The sequence below is a fragment of the Anguilla anguilla genome, chromosome 5 (assembly GCF_013347855.1).
Source record: "Anguilla anguilla isolate fAngAng1 chromosome 5, fAngAng1.pri, whole genome shotgun sequence".
Taxonomy (NCBI): domain Eukaryota; kingdom Metazoa; phylum Chordata; class Actinopteri; order Anguilliformes; family Anguillidae; genus Anguilla; species Anguilla anguilla.
Genome location: NC_049205.1, coordinates 10,549,412 through 10,571,268, shown reverse-complemented (window position 1 = coordinate 10,571,268; position 21,857 = coordinate 10,549,412). Strand labels below are relative to the sequence as shown.

Below are 21,857 nucleotides of genomic sequence, written 5' to 3'. Positions count from 1 at the left end.
CCCACGTGGGGAGTTTGGTGCAAATCCGGTCTGTAATTAGGCACGGCGGGGGCATGTGGATCGAATGCAAAGCAGAGATCCCGACACGCTGACATGTACAAAAGCCGCTAATCATTTTTATGTCATATTATATTGCTATTTATTGAGTTCATATCAGAGACAATGTTACACGTTTCATATGTGATTGCTTTATATATTTAATCAAGTCCAAGTTATGGCTTCCCACTGGTATGTACAGCACAGAATGTTCTGCTATTCCAAAAGCCCTCTGAAACAAACAGCGCGTTTAATTTAAAAAAAACGACGGTATGTCTTTTGGTACATCTACAGTAGCATACTGGTGCTCCTGTAGCATGTATTTTATTTGCTGTACTCAATCGCTTCGCTGTATTCTTTATGTACGGAGTCACTCTGATGGAAGGTGGTAGTACTGTATATCTTAGATTCACTGTGAAAACAGAAACTCGCTGAAAGTAAGACCAGGTGAAATATTTTCCCCTCAACTCTATTAAATATAGACTGTACTATGCTACCCGATTCCTTTGCTGTCTTTTAAAATGAATTTTTAATAAAAATGTCTTTAATGCAACCTCCCACCCCCAGGGGGCACTGTGACTCAAAACAACAGGCTGTGAAGCCGGTATTAAGTAAGTAGTATGCTGCCTGGAGACCTGGAGTCAATCAGCGTTTGTGCTTAATTGTGATTCTCACGGAAATGGAAGTGTTAACGAAACGCCATTTATTTTCATGAATTTTTATGATTTTTTAAGAATTATGTTTGTTAAGAAAACTAAAAAATAAAGAAAAAAGTATTCTTTTATTGTGAATGTGTAAATTTAATGATAAATGTTGATTCAGTTCAGGCCCTGGATACCCTGCCACACACACACACACACACACACACACACACACACTCATGCCAAGAAATAAACCTGGACACAGATGCTGGGAACTGTAGTCTTGGACCTTATTGTTATCTCTCTATGTGACTGGGGACTTCATCAACACCTGCCAGATGACCTTTACCTTACCTAATTCTGTACTGACATCTCGAGACCCCTGTGGTAGATGACAGTAGCATATGCCACTTAATCTAAACTAAACAAATTGTAGCCTAGGTTCATAAAAACTGGATAAAAGGTTTTTTTTTCATGCCAGAATATTGTGCAGCTTTATTTTGGTGTAAGGCAAAATCCTGTGCCGTAAACTGGTAGAAATACTGTGAAGTGATGTGTACTGTGTCTGTCGTTGAACTAATATTCTGAAAGATATATACTTGAAATTTCATTCTGTGGTTATGGGTACATGCCAGCAACTGCTGTTGCATTGTGGTCTGTTAGCAGAAGTTCAAGGTTATCTCATAAAATTGAATATCCTTTTTCGCAGAGGATGATGTTCACACTGAAAAAACGTGTCTATCTAAAACTGATTTTTACCTGAATGGAGTTTTGAGAATGTATATTATTGAAAACAACATGAAATTATTACGGAACAAAGGCAACCTTAAGCCATGCATTATGACACTCCTGTTTCATTTTGGGCCCTGAGGCTATTAAAATTGGGTTCACTATTGTGGGAAGCCATTACTGTTAAAAATGTGGCAATGAGGAATTTTTAAAGATTCATTTACAGACACAAAAGACAGCCTTGGGCAATTACTATGTCTGTACAGAATCAAAGATTAGATTTTTTCTCTTCACAATAAATGTACAGGCTGTACTCGTGTGGAATCCTTGAAAACTATTTCTATTTATTCTTACAACTTCAAAAATTGGGGCGACATGTCTGTGTTGGAATTAAATTGATTTCAGATGTTCCTTGAAGAACTGTGTTTATCTGGTTCACGCATTGCCTCCGTCAAAATTATATGGTTTTTGCTGATAGCACAGAATGAAAAATCTTAATGCACAGTACTGTGAAAATATATGTGCACAAATGAACATATATGTTCTTTTTTGTGGACATATATGTTCATGATATCATTTATATATTTTTTTATAAGCAGCACCATTCTTTTTGTGTTGTTGGTCTATGGATATGCTGCAGAGCAGTAAATGGAAGTTTTAAAGGTTTTTATTGTGTCATATAAGCTAATCCATCTCCAACACTGTGTGTTTAGTTTAAGCTGAACTGTCATTCCGATGAATCAAAATGCTCAAACTAGTGCCAGCCATTCACTTTTCCTATAGTGGGTTGTTAAGCCATTAAAACTACTGACCGGAGCATCCAAGCCCTGGGCACAGTGTCTGCTGAGCCGTTCCAGCCAGGAACTTACGAGAGTTTTATACTAAAAACGTACGGGGGCCTCTTCAAGACCAGCGCAAGGCAGAAAGATAAACTGCAAGTGCGCTAAATTAGCCCTGGATAAGCAGATCCGCTAACTGCATTTCGTGTTGGGGATTTCATTAAATTACGTCCCTGCACACACACAGTGGATCGATTCTAAAACACTGACCTGCAGGTCGGAGCGGTCCTCGGAACCTCCCCGGAACATTTTCAGCAGTTTGGCCCTGAGGCGCTCGCTTTCTGGCTTGTGCACCCTGCGGATGAAACCGTAGCGACCACTTAGGGCGAACAGTGCGATTAAACGTCACAAAGCAAGCGAACCCAAAAGCCAGGAGGCAGAAAGTTTTCCTGCCGCTCCAGAGAATGCCTACTCCCTTCCTACTTATTATTTATGCATGTGTGCACTTATTTTAGCTGCTGATGTGGTGTTCTGGAGATGCAGTATTCTCAGCGTGGGTATGATGTCGTTGATACCGTTCCAGGCTGAGGTAGTTTAAAAGGTCACCGTAGTCATTACCTCATCCCCACAAATAGTGGCGCTCAATTTTTTTTTTTTCCCAATCAACAATCCCCCCCCCCCCCCCCCAGAGATTGTTGGTATCACAAAGATAACGACTGTTTCTATATTTTACGTCTTGTTTATTTATATTCCTAAGTGTTTGCAGATTTTACATGCCATTAGAGATCAAAATCGATCAGGCCAGGATTGCCTATCAATCTGACTTCACTTGTTCTGTAATGAATCACGCAGTACGGCGAAGTCCAGGTTGAAGAGTGTCCATTTAAAGTGGAAAGAACGAGCCCTTTTCCTGAAGCTTCACCTTCTTTCTCTAATGCCTGCTCCTCCATGTGAAGCAGTCCGATCTGGTTCTCCAGCACGTCACCACCGATGAGTAAAGTGTGTTAAAGAAGGAGCTTAGCTCATGGTTTTAGTCAATCACACTTTGTGGAGTATCGCAGTTGCAGCAATTGCAGTTCCAGTAGAACTGGGTCTTGGTGCGAGGCTGTTTTCTTGGGGTGGAAGAGCTTGCGGATTGGAGGGTGGTGGAGGCCGGGCTTGTTGGTTTAGTTTCCGTCGTTCGCCTCCGAGATTAAGGCCCCTTACTCATCCCTGTGGGCTCTGCAAGCTCTCTCAGGGAAGCCATTTTAAAATTATAATGACTGCATACCTGCGATTTGAAACAGGACTTCCTTTCTCCGATTCCTGAGCTTTTTCTCACAGGGAACACTTCCCTCTGTAGACCTCATTACCAACACTACGGAGATCTGCTGTTAACGTGGGGGTTGTAAAGTCAGTAAAGCACAGCATTTATGCAGCGGTCCCATCAATTGTGAATGCAAAAAAAAACGCTTTGAATGCTGCGCTCGATTTTGAATAAACGAACTCGGAGACTTTGCAGGAAGTACTGGGGTTTACATAATTGAGTCACTGGCACTGAGAAAAACATCTTCCTTTCCTGGTCACTAGTGTGCAGCCCGGTGGTCTATGGGGATGGAAGGTCAAGACCAGCCAGCGTTAACATACTGAGTTTAACAGATGAGAGAAGAGATTCAGAACTCTGAGAGAGGCCCCCCTGCCTCTGTTCCAGCCCCCAGCCCCCCACCCCCGACCCTCGCAGCAAGCTGAGTTGGAGCACAATCTCTGTCTCAAATCCCAAATTGTTCTACCAAGGTCTTCTTTATTTTTGTCCTTTAAAATGGGTCTCAGGTTCAGTTCAGGCTGTTTCTTCGAATTTAGATGCGTTATCCACCTTCCGTTTTGAAACAGCGCTAAAAAAAACAAACAGGCAAGATTAATTATCAGAGCCCCCGAAATGCAGAAACACAAGCCAATATCTCAGCAGATAATGGATATCATTACTGCAGGCGCCTGTCCTAGGAAGCCTGGCTGGACTGCAAGTGCTTACATTACCTTAGACCTTACATTATATTAACGCACACATTAATATTTATGAAAGCTTGATGTCACTGTAATGTTTTATATATTTCAGAAAGATTTATGGCAGTTTACTCATCCTATTAGTGGATGGTCTCCAGAAACACAGCTTGAATTTGAGGGAGGGTGTTCGCTAGCATTAGCTTCAGCAAGGCTATTTTCCTTACAACGCTCGTAACTTTGAACTCGGTCATTAATCGGAATTGTAATATTGTTATCAGTTGCAGTAGTCGTATTAGTCATGATTACAGTAGTAATGACAGCATTATTGGGGATTTGACACTGGTTTTGTGGCCTTGTGTAGATTTACGCAAACTGTGATCTCTTGTAAAATTCAAACTCATAAGCCTATTGAGCATTGGAAATGTAAGTCACTCTGGATCGTAGTATGCAAATGCACAATCCTCTTTAACACATCGTACCACAATGTAAAACAAACAGGAGACAAAATAATTATGATGAATCAATGAAACCTCACGTGTAATCTTATTCATAATGAGCTATTATCATTTGCAAAAAATGTAGTAGATTCTTAAATTAGTTTAAAGAAGGGAGAGGGTGCGTAAATGAATTTTTTGTGCCCTCCTCAAAAACAAAATGTCAGCCGGGGCTGCTTTTTACTCAGCAGACCGCCGGTCGAGCTCTGTCAGAAGGAGACGCTTCACGCGCGGCTTGTACGGGCAGACTTCAGGTACCCGACCGACCGACCGAAACATGTCGCCGGCGCGTGGAGAACCAGGACCGTCCCGCTGACCGAGTTCCTCCCACCCTGGGCGACTCTTTGTGGCCCCGCGCCTCTGCGGCTGATGTGATAACTTCGGGAGCGCGACTGTGAGACTTTATTTTTGGAGAAGCGCCCGGGGTGTATACAGCAGTGTCAGCTGGTGGCGGTTTGAAACCAGTCACTGCTCTCAGTAGGATTTCTTTTCTTTTTGCTCGATCAACAAGCCATGTGAATTTGCTGAATGGTCTCTGCCGGCAGGCAATTCCATTTGTCTGGATAGTCTTGTCTTTCTTAACATCACTTTAAAAGAAGGAATAAGACCGCTCAATTTAGTAAATTATGTTTAATGATAACAAATAATGCAGTTTTAAGCCGAATAGGTAAATTGTACCTGTAACTGCGTTCAGCACAAGCTGTGCGTATAGCAAACAAACCGAAGCATTTTCCTGAGCATTTAAAGAGCATAATCTTCACAGTTTCTCTTTCTCGTCTTTGCTTCCCCTACAGCCTGAGTTGCATACACAAAGAAGAATGAGAAAATTTAACCACATATCCTGATGTGGATATAATGTGGATTTGTGTTATTTTGCAACATAAAGTGATGAAAATGCTTTCGCCCAATTAAACAGAGAAATATAATTTACTAACAAAAGTGCTGTCTGAGTGAGATGTGCTTGGTTTAAAGGTTATGCAGAATTTTTGTACTTCTATATTTGTAGATCTCAAGAGCTGATATTAAAACATTAAGTTTAATTATATATCTGATGGACTGCATTGTTGGCGTCATTTCTAGTAAAAAGATACAGAAAATGAAGGTGTGTTTTTAAAAAATATTTTAGTTCATCCTCTTTTTGTCTCAATTTAGTTTCACTTTTGTGTAATTAGAGCCTTGGTCTCAGGCTCAACTGCACATCTAATTGCTGTTTTAATCAGCGTAGTTGCATTCCCATCTATTTAGCTCCTAAGAATAGGGAGACACGTGGATAGAATAAAAAAAGATGTAAATAAAATAAATAACCTTTGATAAATATTTTGTACCTTTCTGTCAGCGTAGACTTGCAGACTCACAGGCTTGCGTCAGCCCCTTTTTTCACAGTGGATAAGTGCCTTGTGAAGTGAGGTTCACTGAGTTCTCTGTTTGATAGATCTGTATTTATGGAGAGCTCGGCTTAAAAGAGTACCTGCATTCCTAGAGAGAAACACAACAGTAGGATTTTAATGGCACCGGAAATGCTATGCTACAGGGCTAGCCAAACCTGGTCCTGTGTATGAGATGCACCAGATATCGTTGTGCACCTGAACCACTGACTCCAGAGTACAGTTTTATTCATTATTTCACTTAACAACTTAGGTACTGAACATGTCCCCATTGTCGTCTGAATACTTAGGCTTCGACTTAATCAATCATGATCAAAATAATCTATCAAAACTGTGCAGTTAAGTTTGGCTAGATCAAGAACCAAAACGTTCTGGGCCTACCTTTACCTAGTGTAGCTTACAGTACAGTAAAATTGTGGTGTGGTATCACATTGAATGATATGACCATGGCTCAATATAGTTTTTATAGCATAACGTTACATGTTATGTTGTGACATTGACAAGACGTGACCAGTGCAACTGCAACTCTTTTTTTCTTCCATTAGTAAAAGTAGATGTGTCCTCTGCACTGGCCACTTAATTTACAGCACATTTACACACACTACTTTCTTGCAGTGGCACTGAACGCATTCACAGTATAGGAACAAAAGCCCTTGTGTATTATGTCTGAATGTTGCCGGGATAAACTCATTAGTCAAACTTAGCAGCATTGAAACTTAGCAGAAGCACAATGAAAGAACAAAAAAAACAGAGAATGCTAATTTGAGAATAATAAATGACTCCACATGTGGCTGCATTTAATTCTGCATGCTGCATTGAAATATTTACAAATTCGATGTAAATTAATTTTCAACCAATTTAATCTTTAATGCCACAATATATAATTCAGCGCACTGCGGAGAACTCTTATAAACAGGGTTAATTAAATGTGATTAGGCCGATCTCACATTAAACATGGCCTGCATGTGTATAGGGTATTAGCTGCTATGTATGGTATGTAGAAAGAGTTGTAATGTATTTATATATTTTTTTGTCAGTAGTGATATCTAGGAGAATTCTCCTATTCTCCAATGAGGATTAGAGTGGTGAGCAGTAACATGCTTAGCATTCTCTCTTCGCTCACAGTGGGTCTTCATGCAGTCTGTTTCTCTCTGTTTTCTCTCTGAATGCCCACACCGGAGGTGGCAATGTTTCTTAAACTCCACTTCAGCGTGCTTGCTTTCTGTCCCTCTTTCTAAGTGCGCTTACCGTACTGCGTCCCTACGCCTCGAACCGTACCGAACGAGGGTAGAGTTGGCATGTGGGCATTCAGCTGCATTTTAGGTGTTGTTTTTTTTTTTTGCGTGCACTTTATTCAGGCTGGGTTGTTTGTGTACGCCGGGTGCATGTGTGCCTTTGTGTGCCCACAGCTAGTGTGAGAAAGCCATTCGGAACAAAAAGGAACTGGGAAGCGATAGTCCGCTGCTTTTTACATCTTCAGCCCCTTCTCCCCAAAGTAAAGGTTACAGCCTTCAGGAGTCGCAGGTTGTCACGGGGATGGGTGAGAGAGCAGGCTGTGGACGTGTCAGGGCAGCGCACTGCTGCGATTGGCCCTCTGTGCCACACCCTGCTTCCTGTGGACTGGGGGGCAGCCTGTGGGTGAGTTTACCAATAGAGGGCAGCAGCAACAAAAGCACAGCACTAGGGGTGGCCTCCGTGTACATAACACCTGGTGTAGTTAGACAACCTCAGTTTTTGTTTTCCTATGGTCTTGTTTATGGCTCGGTTCTACGGTGCCTTTTTATTTTTGCCTTTTTATTTTTATTTTATTTATTTTGTATCTTTACCTCCAAGAGCGATTTTGTTTTTGATTTTTACTTACTTACTTTTTACTTTTCACTTCCTGGTGCATTGTTGCACTGTGCTTTGCAACGTGAGCTGTTTGACACCTGAATTTCCCTCGGGATTAATAAAGTACTTACCTAATGAAGTACTTATCTATCTATCTATCTATCTATCTATCTAAGTAGATAGATTTCCAAACCTTCTTTCCTCTAAAGCTTTTCTGAATTATTGTATGTCAGTTCCCTTCCTCAGTCTCTGAACATTTACTTGAATATATTAATAAATGACCTATATATGTTTTGTCCCCCATTGTACATTTTGACAAAGTGGATGTTATTTTTTGAAAGAAATACTTTGTTTTTTCTCTCGTATTTGGTTGAAGGCCACAACACTAGATGTTCACAAGATCAGTCAGACTTGAAACCAGTGACTACCCCATTGCCATAAACAAACACCACAAGGTCAGCTTTTTTTGGTGAAAGTACAAAGTATGTATACAGTATCTTTAATGTTATGTTATTAAAAATACATGTTCATTTCTTCTGAATGAAGCAGAAAAGTAATTTCATGTGTATTCCCTAGAACTGACATATTTTTGTACTTGCTTTTTTTCCTGAAGCAAGTTGTGTACTGGTGAAACAGAGGAGTTTGTGACAGGAAGCACTTTAGGGGATCTGAATGCATGGAAAGGGAGTGAATCATTCATGTGTGTTAAACTTCTGCTTTCAGAAATGCCCTTTCACTTTGAAGGTTAACGTATTTCTGGATGATTTACTATATAAGAGGCACAGGCAGTGCTCAAGTCCAACTTATGCATTTCTCTGAAGTGTATGTGCATTGTGATGCAGGTTGAATTTCACTGTTGAAATGTAGCCATTAGAGGGCACAGTTGACTTTCCAGCTGCGGTCCTGTGTGTGGGCGTGTGTGTGTGTGTGTGTGTGTGTGTGCAGGTTTGCGTGCGTGAGGATGAGAGTGTGCGTGTGGTTATGTGCCCATGAGTGTGTGCGTGTGCCTGTACGTGTGCGTGTGTATGTGTGTGTGCGTGTATGTATGTGTGTGTGTGTGGAAGAGAGGCAGATAATACTGCAGAAATACCTGGTAGGATAAACTCAGATTTAAAATGTTCCCTTTCGTTCATGCCCCCCTCTAATACAATAACAGAATCGTGGCCATGGTCCACACATTGCAACATGAAGATCCTTGTTTATGGCTACAGAATGAACGGGGAGGGAGGTGGGGAGGGGCGGGGCTTATGTGGGTGTGTGTTCTTGGAGCCACTGGGGCTCAGGAGTGCATAGAACCCGGTGGATTTATCCTTCCCCCAGCTCACTGTGACAGTGCTTAGAGAGCCTGCCAATCAGAAGTCTGACACCGCTCTACAGACTTACAGGGCATGTTATCACTCACACATGTGTGTATATGGAAGTCATTTTACATGCATGTCAAAATTCAAAGAAGCTGATATCTGATAAGTCATAACTGCAGGCATTTACAGTACACATGTGTGCCATTCCGGTATGTAATCTCACAGTCTGTGCGACCATGCAAGCTTGTAAACGTTACTCTTATCTTCTTTTTTAAGTACAGTAGATATGATTTTTTTTTTTTTTTTTTTTTAATGCCGACTCCAGCTGAACAAGCCTTGAGTGTCAAAAGCATCACCCACACACAAGAACCGAGGGCGTCTCAAGCGTACAAACTGCAGACAAATTGTTGGCTTACGTTTTTTAGCGGGTTATTGAAAAGAAGGCAGCGAGAGGGGATGGGCGGGCAGTCGGAGAGGTGGGGAGGGGGGATGCTTTCTTTTTTCTTCTTTTTCTTGAAAGCTTTGTGGCTACCTTCAGCCCCTTCCCGCTGAGGGAGAGGTAGCCCTGGGGGGGGGGGACGCCGTGGCCTTGTGCCAAAGTAGCTGTCAGCGTCGACCCTCCCCTGCTCGAGCCTGACTGTGAGCGGGTTCAGAACGGCCCGGTATACGGACAGAACCAAGCCTCCCTGAGCTTTTATCTGCACTAATGTCCGTGTAGCAATGGGCAAAAAAACCCACTTTTATCCAGTTATTTAGGCTTTTTTTACCGTTATATTTCCTCCCTTAAATATTAGCTGAATACCAGACTGTGCATTTGCAGACTTTATTATAAAAAGAAAATAGGAAACCTCGGTCTCCTCACTGTAATTACAGATGCTTATCGTGATTTTAAAAAATCAAGCACTTGAGTAAATTCCTCTGTAATATTTTGAGGGAAAATTGGTCAAATTAATTTTAGTTGCTCTTAATATTCACAATCCTTTCATGTTTTCTATTGAGGACTTATATTGTGAATTACTATTGCGTATTTATACATTTAGAGCTTGTGTCCTTGGTGCCTCCAGGGAACAGATAATTATCGTTGCTGTAATGGCTGTAGTTGAAACTGGGCTTGTCCCAATGATCATTTTGGACCACAGAAAAGAAAATATTTTTTTCTACACACCATTGCATGTCACAGAATCTGAAGGCTCTAACACAAAATTTAGTTTGTCATTTGGTACAATGGTACAGGCATTATATTATATTATATTTTTTAATACATATAACTGTGTTCTTTCAAAAAGGCATTTCCGGTGAAAATAAGTTCACAGTTAAGCTCAATTTATGTATGTTCTATCCAAGATATTGACCTCATATACTTTTCTAAGGGTAGTAGAAGATCAATTTGCCAAATCCTATTTAGATATATATACTGTCGAAGGCGATGCAGACTCCTTGACGACAGCAATTAAATTGCTAGACAATCACTTTATGTGATTAAAATTTTCTTAAAAGTTATAGATTGGGCATTATAACACAATTTTATTACATTATGGATGGAAGAGAAGATGAGTTATCTCTAATGGGGATATAATATCAGGATATGATTGATTAAATTGGAACCAAATGGAAGTTTGCACTTCACGTTCAGCAAAGTTAAGTAGTAACCAATGCAACTGTTTAGGGGGTGTTCATTTGTACATTTCCTAATTAGAATATATGGTTAAACTATACCATTGTGTTCTGCAAAGTCAGCAAATTTACAGTAGTTCTATCAGATTGACATTTAGCACCGTCCATACCCCATGTGCAGTTGTCGGCCATTTTGGACACTTTTTATGGCGCTAACCCGTTGTGTTTTTCCAATCCATCCAACCGAATAGCTGTAGGTGCATTCATGTTTTTTGTGACAGCAAACTGCTGTCTGTGCAATTTACAGCTTCCCACACACTCATTTTAAAGCTCATCAGACCCATGGGATGAAACACACGTGAGGCCTTTCACTCGCTGGTAGTTGAGTCGAGTGTCGTTGAATACGAGGGGGGGGATGGAGCGGTGGTCTAAAACTAGAACATGAAAGGGTTCGGGCAGCTGCTCGAAGAGGAGGATTGCATGAGATGTGGGGTTTTCTCCCTACCTTTTTTGTGAAATGAATAGCTTTGCCTTGATTGTACCATTTACAGTGGCCACTGTTTCCCGTCCCCGTGGACCAGCCGGATTATTTACTGTAGTTGTCTGTTAATAAAGGCCTTGAATTTGAGCCCTGAAATCCTGTGTGCAGAAAGCCTCCTGGGTGGCTTGCGTTTTTCAGAGATTAAATTTGAAGTTTGCCGTTCCCCAAAACTCAAAAAAAGAGTTTCGTAATGAACCCGGGACCTGCACGCGTCCTCAGCGACACAGGCAAAATGGAACAAACGCCTCCTTGGGAATTAAAGCGTTCTGCTGAGTCTTTTCCCCCCCCGGTGGACCAAAAGCATCTGTTAAGTGTAGGATTCGCACTTACGATATAAGGTCTGGAGTTTTTTTTTTTTCTAGCTGTTTTTTTTTTGTAGCTGGTGGTAGAATTTCAAAAAAAACAAAAAAACAATTTGATTACGGTTAATGACTTCCTAATCAGTTCTTTTTGCTTTTTCGCGAGAAAGCGGAAGCCATTTTGGAAACGCGCGAAAAAGAAAAAGCGATTTGCTGCGCCTCGCGCTTGGATATGAGAGGCAAAGTGCCTGGCAGATGGATGTCTTTAAGGGGTGAAATATCTTTGTGTGGTTGATAATAACGCGGGAGAGTCCCCGATGGGAGAGGCTCGCAGACAGAGCGTCTCTAGCCGTGGCGCGGCGTGGCAGGGTTATTAATGGAAAACCTACCCAAGGAACTTGATTGACCGATCTGGGTCTGAGTCGTAAACTTTATCATCAAAGTTTGCTTTGGGATCGCACTTGCACTCTGGCACCTCACGTTTTTTGTTTTTGCTTTTCTCTCTCTCTCTCTCATCCTCTCTCTCTCTCTCTCTCCCTCCCTCTCTTGCCCCCTCTCTCTCTCACTCTCTCTCTCTCTCGCTCTCCTGTTTTTTATCTTCTTTTTTTCTTTTTTGACTGCCATCAATTACGTGTTCTCACTTATTGAGCTAACAGAGCAGCAGCTGACAGGCCTTCTCATTCGGTCCCCGGTCAGAGCAGATAGCCCCTGATTCGCTCAGACAGGTCAGCAACACCTTTTTATGAGTCGCCGAGAAGTGACACAAGTAATTTGCAGCATCATGCCAGCGACGTTAGAAGCAAAGTAGGTGCGATCATTGGTATAAATAGCTCTTGTTATTCCGTGTAATAGAGTTACTCACAATTGCTTCCAGGTGGAAGGGGGTTAGCAGCCAATATCATCTGAAACTGAAATGTTCAGTGTTTTCTCCCACAGTTTTTTTTTTTTTTTTTTGCTGAGAAAACCAGATTGCTGCTTCCTGTTTTTACATTCGTAAAAATTAACCTCCCGCGCCTCTCTCTACAGCGTAGCGAGTATCGTGTTCCGGGTACAATTCGGATACGTTACCCTGATGCATAATGCATTAAACTGCAGGAATTTAAGTTGATTTGTTAACATGAGAAACAGGGGTGATGGTAATTGAAATTGTTGTTTTTTTCCCTCCTATGAATTCGTGCTGAAGTGAAAAGCTATCGCCTCAGCGAGACAAGCTGTCTGGTGCCTGCGCCGAGTTTTGAGAAGGCAGACTCGACTCCAGTGTGCGCTCTGCAAGAATGCGCATACTCCCTCCTCAACTATCCACCAAAAATACATCTGAATATAGAAAATAAGTACAGCAGACACACAGAAAATAAATCTGCCACAAATGAGATGTAAAACTGAATTTGATAGCAAAGAAATGCCAGAGTATAAAATTGTCTGCACATAATTTGAAATACGGTATACAGTTATTTACTGTATTTTGTAAAACATATTTTATTATAAACCATTTTCTTTTAAATAGCATGGTGGCAACAACAGACTACAAGTGCATCGTACGATGCATATTTGGACTAAATCTGTAATGTTCTAAAGCACATTTTACCAGGTATCTTTTATTACCTAATGGCCCTGTCAGAACTATGTGCTCTATTGATACTGAATCAAAGCGAACCAATGATAACATTGTCAGCTCAAGCTTAAAATGAGATGAGCTCAAATGAGATTTGTCCTTAGCAGAGGACAAACATTTCACTTAGTGCAGCAGTCAGTCTGTTACATGTCAATGAAAACGCAAGCATAGGGAGAATGAAAGAGACTAATCTATGTAATTGGTCAGACTATTATACTTGACAAAAAGTAAGACAACAAAATTGATTTCTTCCTTACTGTGGTGGCAATTCAGCCATGTATAGGGGAGGCACAGAGCTTGTGTTTGTGATGATTACCTCGAACTTGGATTTTTATTGTTTTGCAATTATGAACAAATATGCTTATTTAAATTAGAATCGCCCATTAGCAATGGATGCTTCGTTTCACATGATTGCATCCAATTTGGTAATTCTGCCTTTTTGCAGTTCACAAAGAGAAGAATACACATAATATGAAGCTTAAGACCAATTTATGTTTTCAATCTGCCACTATAATCAAAATGACTTAATTTCACTTGCAACAGAACTGTGTATAAGTGTACATCAGTGGTACCAAAAACATTTCAGTTGCTCTTGGATGATACCTACTGAAACTGTCTGGCTTAGTACTCATGGAAAACAGGTTCTATATCTAAAGTTAAACTGTTCTTTGGTTCTTTACATATTTGTAGGACTTTGTGTGGGTGAAGTGAAGCATAGCAATAACACCTGAATTATTTTTGTAATTGAACAGCTCAATAATAATAAGTAAGGAATTAAATAATATAATTAAGTTATGTTGTTATCAAGTTATGAGACATAGGTACCCCTGGTTAAATGGACATTTCTTAATGCAATTTCCATGTAATGTGGAATAAAATGTGATCAGATTTCAAATACTATTTCCACTCAACTCTGTGTGTGTGTGTGTGTGTGTGTGTGCATGTGCGTGTGTGTGCATGTGTGCGTGCTTGCGTCCATGCAAGCGTGTGAGATATAATTTCTGAATTCGTACTGTTTTAGACCTTTTCCTTTGTAAGAACTTTGTTAATATGCAAACTATCCAATTAAGACAATTATTTTGAATTTGTTTTGTTGAAACTGAATAAACCATTTCAATGACATTTACTGTTTGGTTTAATTTGGTTATAGGAAATAATAATAATAATAATTATTATTATTATTATTATTATTATTGTTATTATTATTATTATTATTGTTATATAAAATACAATCCCAGTCCTCTGGTATCCTTACTCCACATATATCTGTTCAGCATATTTCCGTGGATGTTCTACCACAGAATTGACATATTTTTATGCCCGGGATGATGTCATGTAGCAGGGACGTGCTGGAACACGGATAGTCTTTTATGTGATATATTGCCGCCCGGGCAAAAAGCACGCAATGGGCACTAATGCACATATTCCCCTCAGATCCATCTGTTCCTCGCTGAAATAATCAAACATCCCAGAACGAATAACGTTAGAGAATGTGTAAGGGAGAGGCATTTCTCCCTGCTTATGATGGGCGATGACTAGCCCGTCTGCTGAATAAAAGAAATGCAGCTCATACAACACATTCTGTTATTCTTATTCTTATTCTTATTATTATTATTATTATTATTATGAACAGTAGAATGATGAGTATAATAACAATAATAATAATAATAACAACAACAAAATGATAATAATGATAATGATACTGATAATAATATTATTCTATATTATTATATATTATAATATTATTGTTGTTGTTGTTCTTATTGTTGTTATTATATTGCAGAGCTTTGAGAAGTCGATTCTTGCCAGTAGCATCTAAATAATGGAAATTGAATATGCTAAATATAATGAGTTGTCACAATACAATGGGAAAATATATAATATATAAATAATATATAATATATAAATAATATAGATTTTTTTTTACGCTTTCAGATATTTCAACACATTACTGGCAGCAGCTCCCAAGCTGCAGTAATGTAACACTGTCATTTAAATACATACTGTTTTCGGAGTCGTTGTTTTTTCCTGCTCATCCATTTACAAGCACCGAGAAGCCAAGATCCTAAAGGTAATAATTTGGACACTTTAGGAGTCAGAAAATAAACATCCAAACGCACAGATTTTGGGAGCTGCGAGAGATGCTGCTACCAGCAGATTTAATGACTAGCACATGTGCTGCTGGAGAGAGCAGCGTAGCAGAGTGGGGGCTTGAAACTGGGACAGCACTGCAGGTGTCAATCCCACACCAGTGTGCCTTTGTGCAAGATGCTCCACTCAACCTGAATCCCTTCAGTAAATATGCACCTACAGGATATAAGCAGATCGTATGCTCAGTAAAACCTATTTTGAACAAGGCAAGCTGAATAAAGATGTCCTAATAATAATAATAATAATTGTTATTATTATTATTATTATTATTATTATTATTATTATTATTATTTGACCTATTACTTAAATATAAAATGTAAAAATTAGATATAGCGTTGGGTCATTTATCATTGATTTGTCTTACCTGTCTGCTGTTCATTGGCTCTGAGGAGCGCTGTACAGCTAGAGAGGCTAACAAACCCCAAGTGGCCCTATGAATCATTACCTTCATTCACCGATCGCACATTTCCATTCAATCACGCATTTAAGGACACGGTTACAGTTCCCCTGCCACAAACATGCGCGCGTGTGCTGAAAATATAAAAATGACTTATTTCCCAGCGTTATGTGACAACACAGCATGTTTTTAAAAGGCTTGTGTTCCATTATCTGGTTCATATGTGTAGTTGTATGTATGTACAGTATTATACACGCTTTTCAAAAACAATTTCCTCATAGAAACAAACATGAAAAAAATTTAAAGTTATTCAATTTGAAGATTATTAAAAATGTATTCTGGGTTTCAAGTCTTAAGTCTAGTCTCAGTATATTATTGTATGTTTTTGGGGTTGTAGTGAGTGGGTTTTTTTTTGGGGGGGGAGGGGGGTGGTACTGCTGAGAGTCATGGCTGTCCCTTATCTGCAGAAACACTACCTGCTCTGTCCCCCCTCTCATCGCAGGAGGTCTCTATTCTAAACCTTAAATCCTCCACCTGTTCTCCTAAGGATTCTTAATCTGGTTGCCGTGGGAAACTGTTCCCCTGGCCCCAAGCCACGGGCAACCTCAGCCGCCCCTCTCCGACCCGCCAGCCCCCGACTCGCCGACACAAGCGCGCGTGAGCTGGTGCCGCCGCTGAGCGTTAGAGTGAGAGGCTGACTGCGAGTTCCACAAAAGCACTTCAGCTGCCTGTGGAAGAGCGGGCTCAGACAGCGGCGGCGTTGTCCACTGCCTGTCACGCATCTGAAAAGATGAATGAATGAAAGATGAATGGATGCACTGTAGGACCCGTGCTGTATGTGGAGTTGTGCTATTTGGCTGCTCCTTTGAATAAAACAGAAGTATCGAAAGAAATCAAACACGCGAGTGCTTCTGTCCTCAGAGGCTGCGTCTCGAGTTTGGCGTGAGCAAATTAATTACGCTCAATGAAACCCACGTGTGCCCCATGTTAATTACCTGTTCCTGAAAAGAAAGAAGGGTAAAATAATGACAGGTCTTTTCCCTTCTTGTCTGCACTACTCTGTTTGCTGAGACAACAAAGAGATCAGGAAGTGGGGGCACGCATGGGGTGAGAGAGAGAGAGAATAAAGTAGCAATATGCTGACTGCTCTCCCCATTTCACTAATTGACCTATTTTTTTTTTTTTTTTTACCTTACAGGATTTAGACCTTGTCCCTGGATACTGAAAGAAAGACAGTTGCTGTGGAAGAAATTTATATGAGCAATGGATTAGTTACTTTTCATTTGTTCATTATTTTGGCATTTCTGACATCGATTGAAGACGGAGGATCTTGGTGAACAGATGATAGGCCCACTCATCCCATCCCTCTCTTCAGGTGAGCAAAAGCTTATAATATCTCAGAACAGTTTTACGGTGATACACACACAACAAATATGACGCCTTGTCATAATTACTTTTTCACCTGCCATAAAGCTAATAACCGTACATCGGTTACACTGCATTGGCAGGTTTCATCTTAGGAAACATTGGTACATTGATGCATTTTTTTTTTTTAAATGGGTCATATTCTTGAGGTTGCGATATATTCACTGTTCACAAAAAAAGGAAAACTGTTGCAGAACAATAGTGATTTGTTTCTGAAGCAACTAGATCCCAAAGTCTCACTGTGGCTCTGATACCGATAGCTGCAATCATTTTCATGAAATGCGCCCCCCCACCCCCTCCCCAAACGCACACACACACACACCCACATGCTCACACACAAGCTGCAAACTGATACCCAACAACAACGCGTCCAAACAAGAGCCGATGGCATCAAATATTGGCCAATCAGTGTCCTCCAAAAGCCTGGCCTCCACAATCAAAGTTGTAGCATCCCTATGATATTAAAATTTGCTCGGTGGTGGCTCTGGCTTTGTACACTCCAGGCTGGGAGTAAGAGGGAGATGAAAAGTTCCTGAGCTCCCTGAGTCACACCACGGGTGGGCTGCGAAAAATACCGCCGTCCCACAGTTCACTTTGAAAAGATCGCCCCTCCGCTCCTCTCCATCTGCAGAACTCTACGCTCCTCCAAAGTGGGACAATGGGGAAATGCGCTTTTCTCAACAGTGGAATGTGCCTGCTCCGCATTTTCCCCCCACTCTCTTCGTCTCTGTTTTCAATGTGGCATCTACCAATTTAGGCCACTGTTTGTTTGGTGTTTACTGAATAAAATCTGTTGCCTTTGATGAATATTTGCATACACATTTTTTTGTCTTCTTTTTTTAATGTCTGCTGGTTTTTTTTGCAACTGTTTGTTTATTTATTTAATTTTTTTTATTTATTTATCCATTCATTCAGTCAGCAATGCATTGTGTGACTTTGACACAGAAGCTATTTTTCTATACTAACATTGTCTTTGTCAGACTAAGACCAGGAGGGGAGCCATCTGAATAGCCCTATGCTGCAGCAGTCGTCCTTTTTAAAATGACAGACATTGTTAGGTTTTGAGTTTCTAAGCAAAAAAAGAGAGGGGGGGGGGGGGGCGGCTGAATTACATTTTCTCTCCAATGAATGGCAGACTTTGGGCAAAAATTATTGGGCAATCGCATGCCTTTTATGCAGATAATACTGGCTGATGAAAGCAATGTTTTGATCTGCTGAGAGTAAATGCAGATCCCGGTCTGGCTTCAGTGGCTGAGAGTAAAGCTGTATTCTGTGATAACTTCATCTCAGCATGAGGTCAGACGCGGGCGAAAAACTCAGGGAGGGGATTAAAAAAAAAAAAATGACACAGCCCAAGCGACGTGCAGGCCACCTGCGGCGCCCCCGAGCCGCGGACTGTGGCTAATGTCGCTTAGCATTGTCTGAGTTCCCCTTCTTCCCAGAGCCGGAATGGAGAGCGCTCGGCCCATTTCTGGAGCCGGGATTAAGCCGGTCGCCATTTTCGTAATTACCCAAGACCCCTCTCGTTCCCACCTCCGAGCTCGCGACGAATCTCGCGTTGAGGACCGCAGACAATCCCCTTGTACACACTGCACTTTGCCAGCGGTTCACTTAATGCCTCGCCTTGGTTTGACGATTTAAAAAAAAGATAAATAAAGATTCTGCATGACTGACTCAAATGAGTCACTAAACTCTTTTAAAGGCTATATTAAATAAATAAATAAATAAATATGCAGTGGCCATTTTTTTCTTTCAGCTGCTGAGTGAATAATGATTACGTGCTGTACAACTGAATGGGACTGATGTCACATGGTACAAATGGAATGCCAAAAGGTGGTACTGGACCTAAGTTGTTGACATATTTCTGCATAGAGATAATATTTTCCTGTTTGTTTACTGAAAATTTCTTCATTTAAGCATAGCCATTAAAATGAATAAGGTTTAATTTAATTTCTTAGATAAATACATAGCGACAGAATATTGGATTCTGTGTATTATGTTTGAGCTTTTCAAAAATGAAAGTGATCATTTCTGTTGTTGTTGCTTTTAAAATGGTAGAGACATGAAGGGTTCACATATGAACAAAGTGTTATATAAATGAATTACACATCAAATATTTTTCACCTGCCAAGTTCCATTTATATGTTGAAGAGCTTGCAATTTAATAGTACATTTAACTATGTATGCAAAAAAACTGCATCCAAGGAATACTCTTCATTCAGTTTTTGCATGTATTATCCTGGTGATTTACATGTATCCAGATGCATTCTTTCTTCTGTTCTCTTTTTGCTCATGTATTTAATAGTTCTGAGCTGTGATATGCGTGTTATGTCTGTTTGGGGGTGGGCAGGGATTCTGCAGTTGATCTGCAGATGTTCTGGTCCAAATGAAGCATGGAGGCTTAGGAAACTGGAGAGTGTTTTTTGTTTTGTCGTGTGGATACTTACTCTCCTCTCCATTACGGGCCTGCTATGGTGGTTAATGACTAATTCATTGTGCTAATTCCATCTACAAACCCATATTCCAGGAAAGAGCTCCATATGCTGAATTATACAATTAAGTCATTTTAAATGTAGACAGACTTCATAATATGCCTCAAATCCAATCACTCTGGGTTGTTTTTTGAATAATTAATTTATCCAAAATATATGACCTGACGTGTCTGCAGAGAAGAGTGTTGTTTTATTGCAGTCTGTTGTGACAATTACTGTGGTCTTGCTATTACTCTTACTCTGATTCATAGCAGTGGCAGTACGCAGTAGCAATAGTAGAAGTAATTGTTCTGGGCATGTTGCTGAAATCATGCGATTCTCTGTTTTCTTTTATGGGCTTCAGGAATTAACTTTTTGAATATACATCAGAGAGAAAATGGAGTACTTCTTACTTTGCTTGGCATTTGTGTTTATGGAAGTAGGCTGTAATGGACGATATGCTTTTCTGATTGCCAGTGTCAGCTGTGTATATTCATGACGTGAATGACCCTGTTCACATTAATCAATCTGCAACATGCAAATTAAGTGCAGTTCACGTTTTAAATGATTAACAAAAAATTAAGAAAGCCCATCGAAATGCAGAAACAGAAATGATAAACTCTGCGCGGCGCCTTCAATGTACAGTACACTGACAGGATTAAGACGACAGTTCCATTATCATCTGTTCATAAATGTTTTTTTTCTTGCCTCTGACCGCCTGATGTTTTCTTAGTCTTAATGCCGGGCCCAAAAGCTGAATGTTCTGATTGGGTCTGACAGCGCTATGGTAATGAGTCTGAGACGTCTGAAAGGTGACCTGTCGGTGGAGGCTCCGCGGACCCGCGGCTATGATAACAGTGCTTCAGCCGAGAACGGGGGGGGGCCTTGTCTTCATCAATCACGTCAGCCCCTATCAAAAAAAACCGTCTGGCCTGCAGATCAGCAGAAAAACACTGCGCATATTGTCCTCCCCTCGTCGCGATGCTAATTTCACACACATTCCAACAGCGCGACATCTTTATCGAAATATTGCCACCTTTCATTCGGAATACGTGTGCCGCTGCTCGACGAGCTCCTAGGGCTCAGCAGAATATGATCAATTAGAGTAGAAATGAGGCTTGAGAGAGATGCTGTGGGCTGGTTAAGTGGAGATAATAATTTTTCTCACGGTCTGACCGTGTTCTTCACAGCAGTTAGCGGCAGACAGCGGTACCCTTTACCTGAAACTCATTTGTTTTCCCATATGCCAGAAAGTGGAAAATGGAACAGGAGGGAAGAATGCAAACTGAATGGCTTTGAAAACCTTAAAGGAAGTGGGGGGAGGAGGGGGGGGGGTGGGGTGTGGATATTGGGTAATCTTATTCCTCAACTTCGAGGACCTGTGTGATTTATACATTATCACACAGAATGTACTGTAAATAACCTCTCAGCTAAAGGCATTGTGCGGAGCAAGGCGAATCACTGGGGAAAACAACCGGTGCAAACTCAAGGTTTCTCATAACTTTCCATGAAAATGCAGTTAGCAAGCGCAGTTGGAGGCCGCCCTATATCTGCATGACTTAAAATAAATAAACCTCTTTCTCAATTCTGACCAGCATTCCTTAGGTAAACACAAACAGAGACAATGGTACAACAGTGTACAGCCATACTGGATATCCTCCTGCTTTTATAAAGTGCTGAGTGACTCTGTTGGCTTCTGGTTCTCATATGAATCTTGTTTGCAAACACTACAGACTTCAAGTTTCAACAACGCATGCAAGAACAAAATGCTACTCTAATTATAAAATGTAAATGTAAAAGACATATACATTACTTTTATGAATATAAATAAACACGATTGTACATGATGAATTATATACATGTGCATTATTCTAGTAATGACATACAATATTATTTATACAATCGTATTATTCAAAAAATATCTAGTGTATGCAGCATTGTTGGTTACCCATGATAAATCTCACTGAGTTTCCACTTGGCATGTTGACAGTCCTTGTGAGCCGCAAGTCTTTTCTCCTGTACTCCTATAATTAAGATGTACAGGGTGCTTAATATCCGAAAATACATTTAGCAAAATATTAAATATTTTTAGAATGTTCCTTTCAGTGATAACCACAACATACTGGTCTTGATTGGTGTTAGTGATTAATGTGGTTGGATTACAATGCAACA

General features: G+C 40.5%; 1 pseudogene; it reads left to right on the top strand.

Moving 5' to 3' along the window:
* LOC118227517 overlaps nt 1–21,857 on the top strand; it is a 516,632-nt pseudogene that overhangs the window by 202,901 nt on the left and 291,874 nt on the right.